Below are 9,892 nucleotides of genomic sequence, written 5' to 3'. Positions count from 1 at the left end.
ACCCTCTCCACCTTTGCCCTCTCCTTCCATCTCCATTTGCTCTCATATTTACTCTACACCCATACCTCATCTCCATTTCTCTCCCTGCTACTCCCATATTACTAAATTATTTTCCCAATCTCAAAAAATACATAAAAATTTAGCATGAATGTATCATATTAACCTCTGCAAATATGGGGTTTCCATCTACAAAAACCCCCATGTTCTTCACCTCAATCAACTTTTGTGGCGTCAAATGCAAGAAGGAGATCGGCGGTTAACTTAAAGATCTACACATGGGAGAATCCAAACTTCTTCGAGCTTTCAACCACACAAAGGATCTTTCCAAATCTTTACTCCTCTCACTCAACCTCTCAGCCCTTCTCACCCATTTGTACATTGTATTACTAACCTTTTATAGTGATTACTAACTACTAACCACTAACCACTAACCATATGTAAATAAGCACCCACTCTACTACTAACCACTAACCACTAACTACTAACCACTAACCACTAACCATATGTAAATAAGCACCCACTCTACTACTTTTTGAGTAGGCATTACTACAAGTTATTTGCTCAAACCTCTACATCACACTCTCCTCTCACCTTCAATAATTCTCTCACCTTGAGCCCACATCCATGTGACTCAAGGGATAAGAAGAGGCCCACTCTCATTTCAAAATAAAAAATCCATAATCTATGATTTTTCATAATAAAATTGATTAGGCTTAATCCTAATTGGGGCTTCTCAAACCTATAAATAGAGCCCTCTCCATTCCTTGTAAAAGGGGGGATTACACACATTGTACACCACTCCCAACTCTAGTGTGTAAGGAGATAGTGAACTTGTGAGCTCTCTCTATACATCAATACCTTTGATTGCATAGAGAAGCTTGAAGCTAGTTATGTCATTGTGAGGGCTTGAGTGATGCCATACTCCCTATCATAATTGTATCTTGCCTTTGTGCATAAATAAGATTAGTAGTTTGGGTGCAATTGTGTACAAAATCTTGGACTCCTACATCTCCAAAGTTGATTTAGCAAAGCGATCTGATGTTTGATTTAAGGTAAATTCGATCCTTGTATTTTGTGGTGTGATTTTATGCTTGGCGGCTTGAGGGCCTGTTTTTGATTTGTTGCCTTTCATTCCATGGTAAGAGGGTTGTATGGTGAGAGGGCTCCCGTAACCTTAAGACCATGTGTATACCGACAACAAAATAAAGCTTATATTGTCTCTCTAAGTTCTTCTCCAAGTTTGGTGTGCATCTATTTGTGTTATGCTAGTCTCCTCTACACACAATACCATATGTTATGAGTGTTTGTTGAGGGTGTGTGTGTCTTTTGATTGATGTATATGGTTAGCTTGTATTGATTGGCTACAAGGAAAGATCTTTGGTGTCCTAGTTCACACACATAACTAGGTGGTGCCCCTTTCTTGTTGAGTGTGTGGTTTTGGGGTTCTTATGTTTGTGTTGCGTTGTGCCCCAAGCCCATTGAGCAACACGGGAGCCTTGAGGAGTGCTTAGAGGCCGCTCTTCTTGTTGCCCACCCCGGATTGCCCCAATTTTGGTGCCCCCACTGAGGACGAGCAGTTTTGAATGGGTATTTAAGGTACATCGATCTCTTTAACACATAAATTTCCTTGTGTGCTTGTTGGGTATCATATTTTAAGAAGAAAAATTGGTACTTTTGTGTAATCTTTCATGAATAATCAACCTCCTCCTAATCCTCTTGGGATTCAATTCAACGAGTTTCATTGGGTGTGCTCCATTAGAGTGAATGTTTGCACTGATTGAAAAATTTTCTACCAACGCATGGTTCTTCTTTTTGGTCCAGAAAGACTAAGAGAGGTTTTAGCATCACCTAATCCTGTCATACTTCCCATTATAGATTACACCATTTCCTTTGATGTGCATATTTTCATCTTGTTTTAGCTTAGTTTTATGAATCAAGAAGACTTATACCGTAGGCTAATTTCTTATGCTAGGCAAGAAATACACATAGTTGTTGGTAGTAAGTTACAATTTCAGCGTGTCATTCGTCGTATGTTTGGACCTAGGCAAGTAGCAGCCATTAATGCCTCAATTAATTCATTTATTTTGCCTTTGATTCGTTATGACATAAGCTTTGACGTCTACATTTTCGTTCTACTTTGAAAAAGAAAAAAAAAAGAAAAAAAAAGAGTGAGAGAGAAAGAGAGTGAAGGAAGACCTTTGTGCAATCATATTTGTGCTTCTTCTTCTTAAGCATGGATACCACTAGGCAAATGAGTGGCTACCCCTTATTCTTTAGAGAGCCCGGTGAGGATGCCGAGTTGTTCTTATCAAACTTTAGAATGGCACTCCACATAAAGAGAGTGGTAGGAGACCAAGAATGCTTAGACATGTTTGAGTTGGTCCTATGAAGAGATGCTTCCACTTGGTTTCAATCTCTACCTGCTCCCGCACGAGTAGATTACAAGGGGATCATACAACTTTTTAGAGATAATTACTTCACTCCTTTGAACACACAAAAGCTATGGCAAGAAATACTTGCTCATAAGCAAAAGGATCTAGAGGACTACTTGAGTTATAAACAAGAATTCTTACGTCTTTGGACTCTTTGGTTGCGTAGTCTTCCTAACCCTGGAGATGGTGCAGAATTCTTGAAGAAGGAGAGATTTATTGCAGGGATGTACCCATCACTAAAATTGCAAGTAGAGTCAGGAGAGCCCACAACATTTGATGTTGCTGAGGCTAGGGCTACCAAGAAACTCCGAAAGATGAGGTGTATGCTTGGGGGGGGGCTTTATCTAGGGAAGAGGTACAGTCTTGCACTCATAGAGAATTACCTGAGGTCACAGTCGAGGTGATAGAAAAGTTAAACGAGTCTTTAAATAACTTGTCTATCCACTTTGCACAAGCTGTGGAACAGAAGGGACAAGCTAAAAGGGTTGAAGAACGAGAGCAACGACCTAGGCGACTCTTGCAATGTTGGAATTGCGGAGAGTCAGGGCATGGGATGTATAATTGTCCTTGGCCTCACGGGGAGCCAGGGAAGCCTAACATGAATTATCCAGTGATGAATGCAGGTGAAGGCACTAGTCAACAACAACCGATGATTTTGCAGAGGCCCAATGCAACAAGACCACCTCCACGAGGAGTGGAAGGAATGCCGCCCTTGCCGGACCCAAATGTACATGTGGTAGAGGTAACAAAGGCCAAGGAGGTAGACATTGAAGCAAATGGTGTCAAACGAAGGCATGGAAAAGAGAAGGAAAAGGAGGATGTGGCATCACAAAGTGACCATGGACGAGGAAAGAAAGTGAAGAAAAACAAGGAAGTCAAGAGGAGACGACGTCGTATAAACCTCCAAGATTTTCCCCTTGGACATGGTATGGCTCCATACAACCTTTTGGAAGACATAAGAGGTAAGGGTCCTGATACCTCGTGGCCTCAATTTATAGCCTTATGTCCACAAGTTAGGAGAGAATTAACAAAGTCCGTGAGCACTAGGAGAAAAACAAAAGAGAATGTGCTTGTTGTAAAAAATTCACAAGCCGAGATGGATGAGGACATTACACCTATATTAGATTGCTACATCAAGGGAAGGCTAGTTAAGAAGGGTCTAGTAGATGGGGGTGCACAAATTTGCATTATGACAGAGGACCTTATGCAAAGACTAGGCATGCATATTCATGAAACACCTGAAATTAAGGTGAAAATGGCAAACAATAGCAAAGCAGAGTGTCTTGGGATTTGTAAGAATGTTTCTGTGGAAGTTTTTGGCATTAAGAAGGTTGTTGATTTTTATGTTATGTCTACCAAGGGAAGTGGTTATCCATTTATCCTAGGTAGACCATGGTTAATGAAAATGCGAGCTTTGCAGAATTGGGAAAATGGAAAGTTAATTTGCAGGAATGAAAATCATAAGAAGATTATCTTTGACATGAAGGAGCAACGACGAGAGGAGATAAACGAAGAATCTACTCAAGGTGAAACAGAGGAGGATTGGACCGATGACACCTCAGAGGAAGAAAGCAACAGTACCACTATGGAAGAGGAGTCTTCCATTGAAGTCATGGGGGTAAGATTCAGAGCAAAAGACAAAGAGACACCCTGTCAAGGTTTGGAGAAGGTAGGCTCTCAAGAAGACCAAATTGTGCATGATGAAGAAATGTTTGATGCTATGCTCTCAAAAAAGCTTACATCGGAGGAAGGAGAGGAGTTTAAATGTGTACTAAGGAAATTTCCTAGGTTTTTTGCTAAAGAGTACATAGATATGCATGGCATAGAGGCCATTCAGATCGAGCTAAAGCTAGAAGCCAAACCGAAGGCACAAAAGCTACGAAGACTAGGAGTCATCAAGGAGCAAGCACTACTCAAAGAGGTGAGGAAGCTTCTAGCAGCGGGATTCATATATCCTGTAGAAAATTCAGAGTGGGTCTCTCCCGTCGTGGTCACTCCCAAGAAGAACGCCAAATGGAGGGTGTGTGTGGACTATCGTCCACTCAACGAGGCGGCAAAAAGGGACCACTTTCCTCTCCCATTTCAAGATGAGATCCTAAATGAGGTAGCAGGTCATGACAAGTATACGATACGTGATGGCTACTCAGGTTACTTTCAAATTGGGATTGCATTGGAGGATCAATTGAAAACAACCTTCATCACTCCTTGGGGTTGTTATGCTTTCAGAGTCATGCCATTTGGTTTGACCAATGCTCCAGCGACATTTCAACGTTTCATGAACATGGTGTTTCAAGCATTCTTTGGGAATTCCATTAGAGTGTTCATAGATGATTTTTGCATCTATAGCTCTAAGTCATTGCATGTGCAGAGGGTGGAAGAAGGCTTGAAGAAACTCTACGACATGGGGGGCCAACTCAATCCCAACAAATGTCATATTGGTGAGGATGAAGTAATCTTGCTTGGTCATAAGGTTTCTTCCAAAGGCATTGAGGTGGATCCTACAAAGGCAAAGGATCTTATCAACCTACCATCTCCAAAGAGTCTCAAGGAGGCCATCTCATTCATTCAAAAGGTGAATTACCTGTCACGCTTCATTCACTTAGCCTCAGAGTTACTTCACCCCTTGCAAAAATTGACTCAACAAGTAGAGTTTGCATGGTTTAATGAGCCTGAGGAGTACTTTTGTAACATTAAAGTCTTTTGTCAGAGCTACGAACACTCATGTCTCCTTGTTGGGAGTACACTTTCTTTGTTAGCTCTAGTGTTGGAAAGGAAACAGTGGGTGCAATTTTGTTACAGCAAGATCCCCACAGTACTAGGATGCGGCCCATCTACTTTGTTAGTAGGGTCATGAATGTCTTGGAGAAAGGCTACACGGAAGCGGAACTCATGATGCTTGCTCTCATCTTTGCGGCGGTGAGAAAATTTAGATCCTACTTGTTACCAAAATCTTTTGTAATTCTCACTGCAGAAAATTTGTTTCCTTGGGTGTCTTCTCAAATGACTATCAATGCTAGAATCACAAAGTGGGTTATGGAATTGCAAGAATTCCAATACTCTTTCAAGGTAGAAGATAGTGTGCGTGCACAATTGGCAGGGATTCTCACTTATAGAGTGCATGAAAAGGAGATTAAGGTACCTGAAGTAAAGACCCTACCTTGCCACCACCCAAAACTATACCTAATGCATTCACCTTGTTCTTTGATGGAGCTTTTAGAAAAGCCACAGGTAAAGCAGGGGGAGGGCTGGTGCTGCTCAACCCAAGTGGAGAGGTGGTTATGAAGGAGAAGGTCAACTTGCCAAGTTCTACTAGCAACAATGAAGCAGAGTACGACATACTACTTCATGGCTTGAAGGTGTGCATCAATCAAGGGATACAGCGTCTCCTGGTAAAAGGGGATGCACTTCTTATTGTAAGGCAAATTTTAGGCATTTGGGCATGCAAGAATGAAAGATTAAGGCAAAAGGTTCATGCTATCCGTAGGTTGTTTAATCAATTTGAGGAGGTACAATTGTATCATATTCCTAGGAAACAAAATGAGGATGCTGATCTACTTGCACAACAAGCTGTTGCATGTGTTAAGAAGGAAATGCAAGTAGTCTTGGCTGTAGCGGCTATTAAGCAACCATGGTAGGAATGGAGACACTGGCTCCCATAGTGAGCTACATCTTGGAAGGTGAATTCCCACAAGACTTCACAAGGGCAAAAAGAGGAGGCTCATGAAGAGGGCAAGTTCTTTCTTGTTCTTAGAAGGTGCCCTCTACCAAAGAGGAAAAGATCAAGTGTGTAGAAGAGTACCAACAACCAAGGAGATTCCAGCCATTTTAGAGGGTTTGCATGAAGAAGCATGTGGTGGCCATTTTGCTCAAGAACTAACTGTGAAAAAGATTTTGCTTGCTGGGTATGTTTGGCCAAGCTTACATGTGGATGTCCAACATTGGTGTAGGAGCTGTCATAACTGCCAAGTCAATGGTAATAAGAGGTTGCTACATGGTCCACGTCATTACAAGTGGTCCATTTGAAAAATGGGGCATTGATGCTATGGGTCCACTACCTAGAACTAAAAATGGAAAATTATACATCTTAGTGGCCATAGACTACATGACTAGGTGGGTGGAGGCTCAAAGTGTGGCAAGGGTGAATGGAAAGACTGTAAGCAAATTTGTTTACACTCATATATGTTGCAGATTTGGCACACCCTTGGAGATTGTTTCTGACAATGGTCCAGGTTTTAGAAAAGGTTTGCTCACTGAAGTTTGTGAAGAGCTTCATATTTCACATCGTCATAGCACACCCTACTATCCCTAATCAAATGGGTTAGTAGAGAAGGCTAATGGTGTCATTACAGGAATCATAAGGAAGATGGTGGAGAACAAGACGAAGCTATGGGATGAGTGCCTTGATGGAGCACTATGGGCATACCGGACTACCTACCGAGAAGCAACGGGGTTTACGCCCTTTCACTTGGTTTATGGTCAAGAAGCATTGCAGCCTATTGAGCTCAACATTCCAACAATGCAGCTACATGGAAAAGGTGGACTAGGAGATCAAGATGCATGGGTAGATCAACTTCTCACTTTGGTTGAGCTAGAGTGGAAAAGAGAAGCTGCATACGAGTGTTATAGAAGAAAAGCCATGCAAGCAGCAGAGAAGTTCAATGCAACTTTGAAAGACAAGGGCATCAAAGAAGGAGATCTTGTGCTAAGGTATGACAATCGACTTGATAATCGGTTTGATGCCAAGTTTGAAACTAGATGGCAGGGACCATACATTGTCAAGAAGGTTTTCAACTCTAGCTATTATCAGCTCATGGATTTGGATGGCAAAGAACATTATAAGAAGGTTAATGGCTACAGACTCAAGCCATACTTGAGTCGCATTCTATAGACAGACTTACAAAAGCAACCACAAAAAGGAGATAAAAGGGCATGTAAGTTCTGTGGTTTGAGTGATGGATGTGGTGAAAAACACAAGGAACAGAAGAAAGATGGACAAGAGAACCACATTATACCACTTGCTTTAGAAGGCCTACATTATGATGGTACATGAATATACCATCATCTAGGGGGAGGGCTAAATGATAGCCATTTTTTCGGCTATCCACATTACCACAAGGAGCTACCTCGGCCAAGGAAAATCACATAAACTCTTTGTCATAAATACCTTTTCACTGTAAATAGGCGTATGTGTGTTAGGGACTTTACCCATATCTTCTATATATTTTTTATATTATTAAAAAAAAGTTTTTGCTAGCTACTCATAAAAAATAAATAAAATTATTACGACCTATTTTGTATAAATATTTCATTTTATATAAGGGCATAAATATGGGGGTCTCTATTTTCTCTAGTTATGTAAATACTTCATTAGGTGTGTGTATTACAAAACCTATATATATATATATATATATATATATATATATTATTATTATTATTCTTCATAGTACTTTTGGACCATCATTGTACATATGCTTCAACTTCACCATACATAAGTAAATCCTATGCCCTCACATTTCTACCCACACCATGTAGAAAGCCTACTACCCAAATCACTTTTTTACTTAGACTATTTCATCTTTTATTCTCTCATCTACCCTAAAATAATGAGGATCTCCCTCCCTTTTGACTTCTATAGTTTAGTATTTTTGTATATATATTTTTACTATTAAATATTTTATATATTTTCATTAAATATTTTTTTATATATCAATTATTTTTTATATTTTATATTTTATTATTTTTATTCACAATTAGATCTCTTTGTTTATTTTATTTTCCTATCATAATAACCATATTGTCATGATATGTTGACTAGTTAAATACTAGCTTATTTTTTCTTATTATGTAAATCCTTTATAAAATGAAAAAAATCTCCTCCATGCAAGTGTCCACATACACTTGAGTCTCTAAGGTCAGGGTATGATGTATTGGGGGGCTCACTCTTGGAGCTATCAAGAAATTCCACCAATGGGGACCCACACAAAGATTTTAAAAAATCAGAAAATACATGATTCTGCTGAATTTTTTGCGCCTGCCTCCACTCCGAATTTGGACTGATCATCAAAGGAAAAAAGTTAGCTCGGGAGCTCAGAAATATGCTCAATTTTTTTGAGAATTTTTGGAGCTAATGGCGGTGAGATATGAATTTTTTATTGGACCCCAGTCTGCCCACTTTTTGGCAAGGTACACCTAGTCTCTTCTCACCTCCCTTACACATTCATCACCTACACACTTACTCATTCCTTTCTCACTCCATCAAACCTGCAAACTTCATATCCTCTCTCACCCTCTCCACCTTTGCTCTCTCCTTCCATCTCCATTTGCTCTCATATTTACTCTACACCCATACCTCATCTCCATTTCTCTCCCTACTACTCCCATATTACTAAATTATTTTCCCAATCTCAAAAAATACATAAAAATTTAGCATGAATGTATCATATTAACCTCTGCAAATATGGGGTTTCCATCTACAAAAACCCCCATGTTCTTCACCTCAATCAACTTTTGTGGCGTCAAATGCAAGAAGGAGATCGGCGGTTAATTTAAAGATCTACACATGGGAGAATCCAAGCTTCTTCGAGCTTTCAACCACACAAAGGATCTTTCTAAATCTTTACTCCTCTCACTCAACCTCTCAGCCCTTCTCACCCATTTGTACATTGTATTACTAACCTTTTATAGTGATTACTAACTACTAACCACTAACCATATGTAAATAAGCACCCACTCTACTAACCACTAACCATATGTAAATAAGCACCCACTCTACTAACCTTTTATAGTGATTACTAACTACTAACCATATGTAAATAAGCACCCACTCTACTACTAGCCATATGTAAATAAGCACCCACTCTACTACTTTTTGAGTAGGCATTACTACAAGTTATTTGCTCAAACCTCTACATCACACTCTCCTCTCACCTTCAATAATTCTCTCACCTTGAGCCCCACATCCATGTGACTCAAGGGATAAGAAGAGGCCCACTCTCATTTCAAAATAAAAAATCCATAATCTATGATTTTTCATAATAAAATTGATTAGGCTTAATCCTAATTGGGGCTTCTCAAACCTATAAATAGAGCCCTCTCCATTCCTTGTAAAAAGGGGGATTACACACATTGTACACCACTCCCAACTCTAGTGTGTAAGGAGATAGTGAACTTGTGAGCTCTCTCTATACATCAATACCTTTGATTGCATAGAGAAGCTTGAAGCTAGTTATGTCATTGTGAGGGCTTGAGTGATGCCATACTCCCTATCATAATTGTATCTTGCCTTTGTGCATAAATAAGATTAGTAGTTTGAGTGCAATTGTGTACAAAATCTTGGACTCCTACATCTCCAAAGTTGATTTAGCAAAGCAATCCGATGTTTGATTTAAGGTAAATTCGATCCTTGTATTTTGTGGTGTGATTTTATGCTTGGCGGCTTGAGGGCCTGTTTTTGATTTGTT

This window comes from Cibotium barometz, chromosome 54 (assembly GCF_041138505.1).
Source record: "Cibotium barometz isolate CiBa-2024 chromosome 54, ASM4113850v1, whole genome shotgun sequence".
NCBI lineage: Eukaryota > Viridiplantae > Streptophyta > Polypodiopsida > Cyatheales > Cibotiaceae > Cibotium > Cibotium barometz.
The sequence above is the reverse complement of the archived record's forward strand: the minus strand, read 5'-3'. Positions refer to the sequence as shown.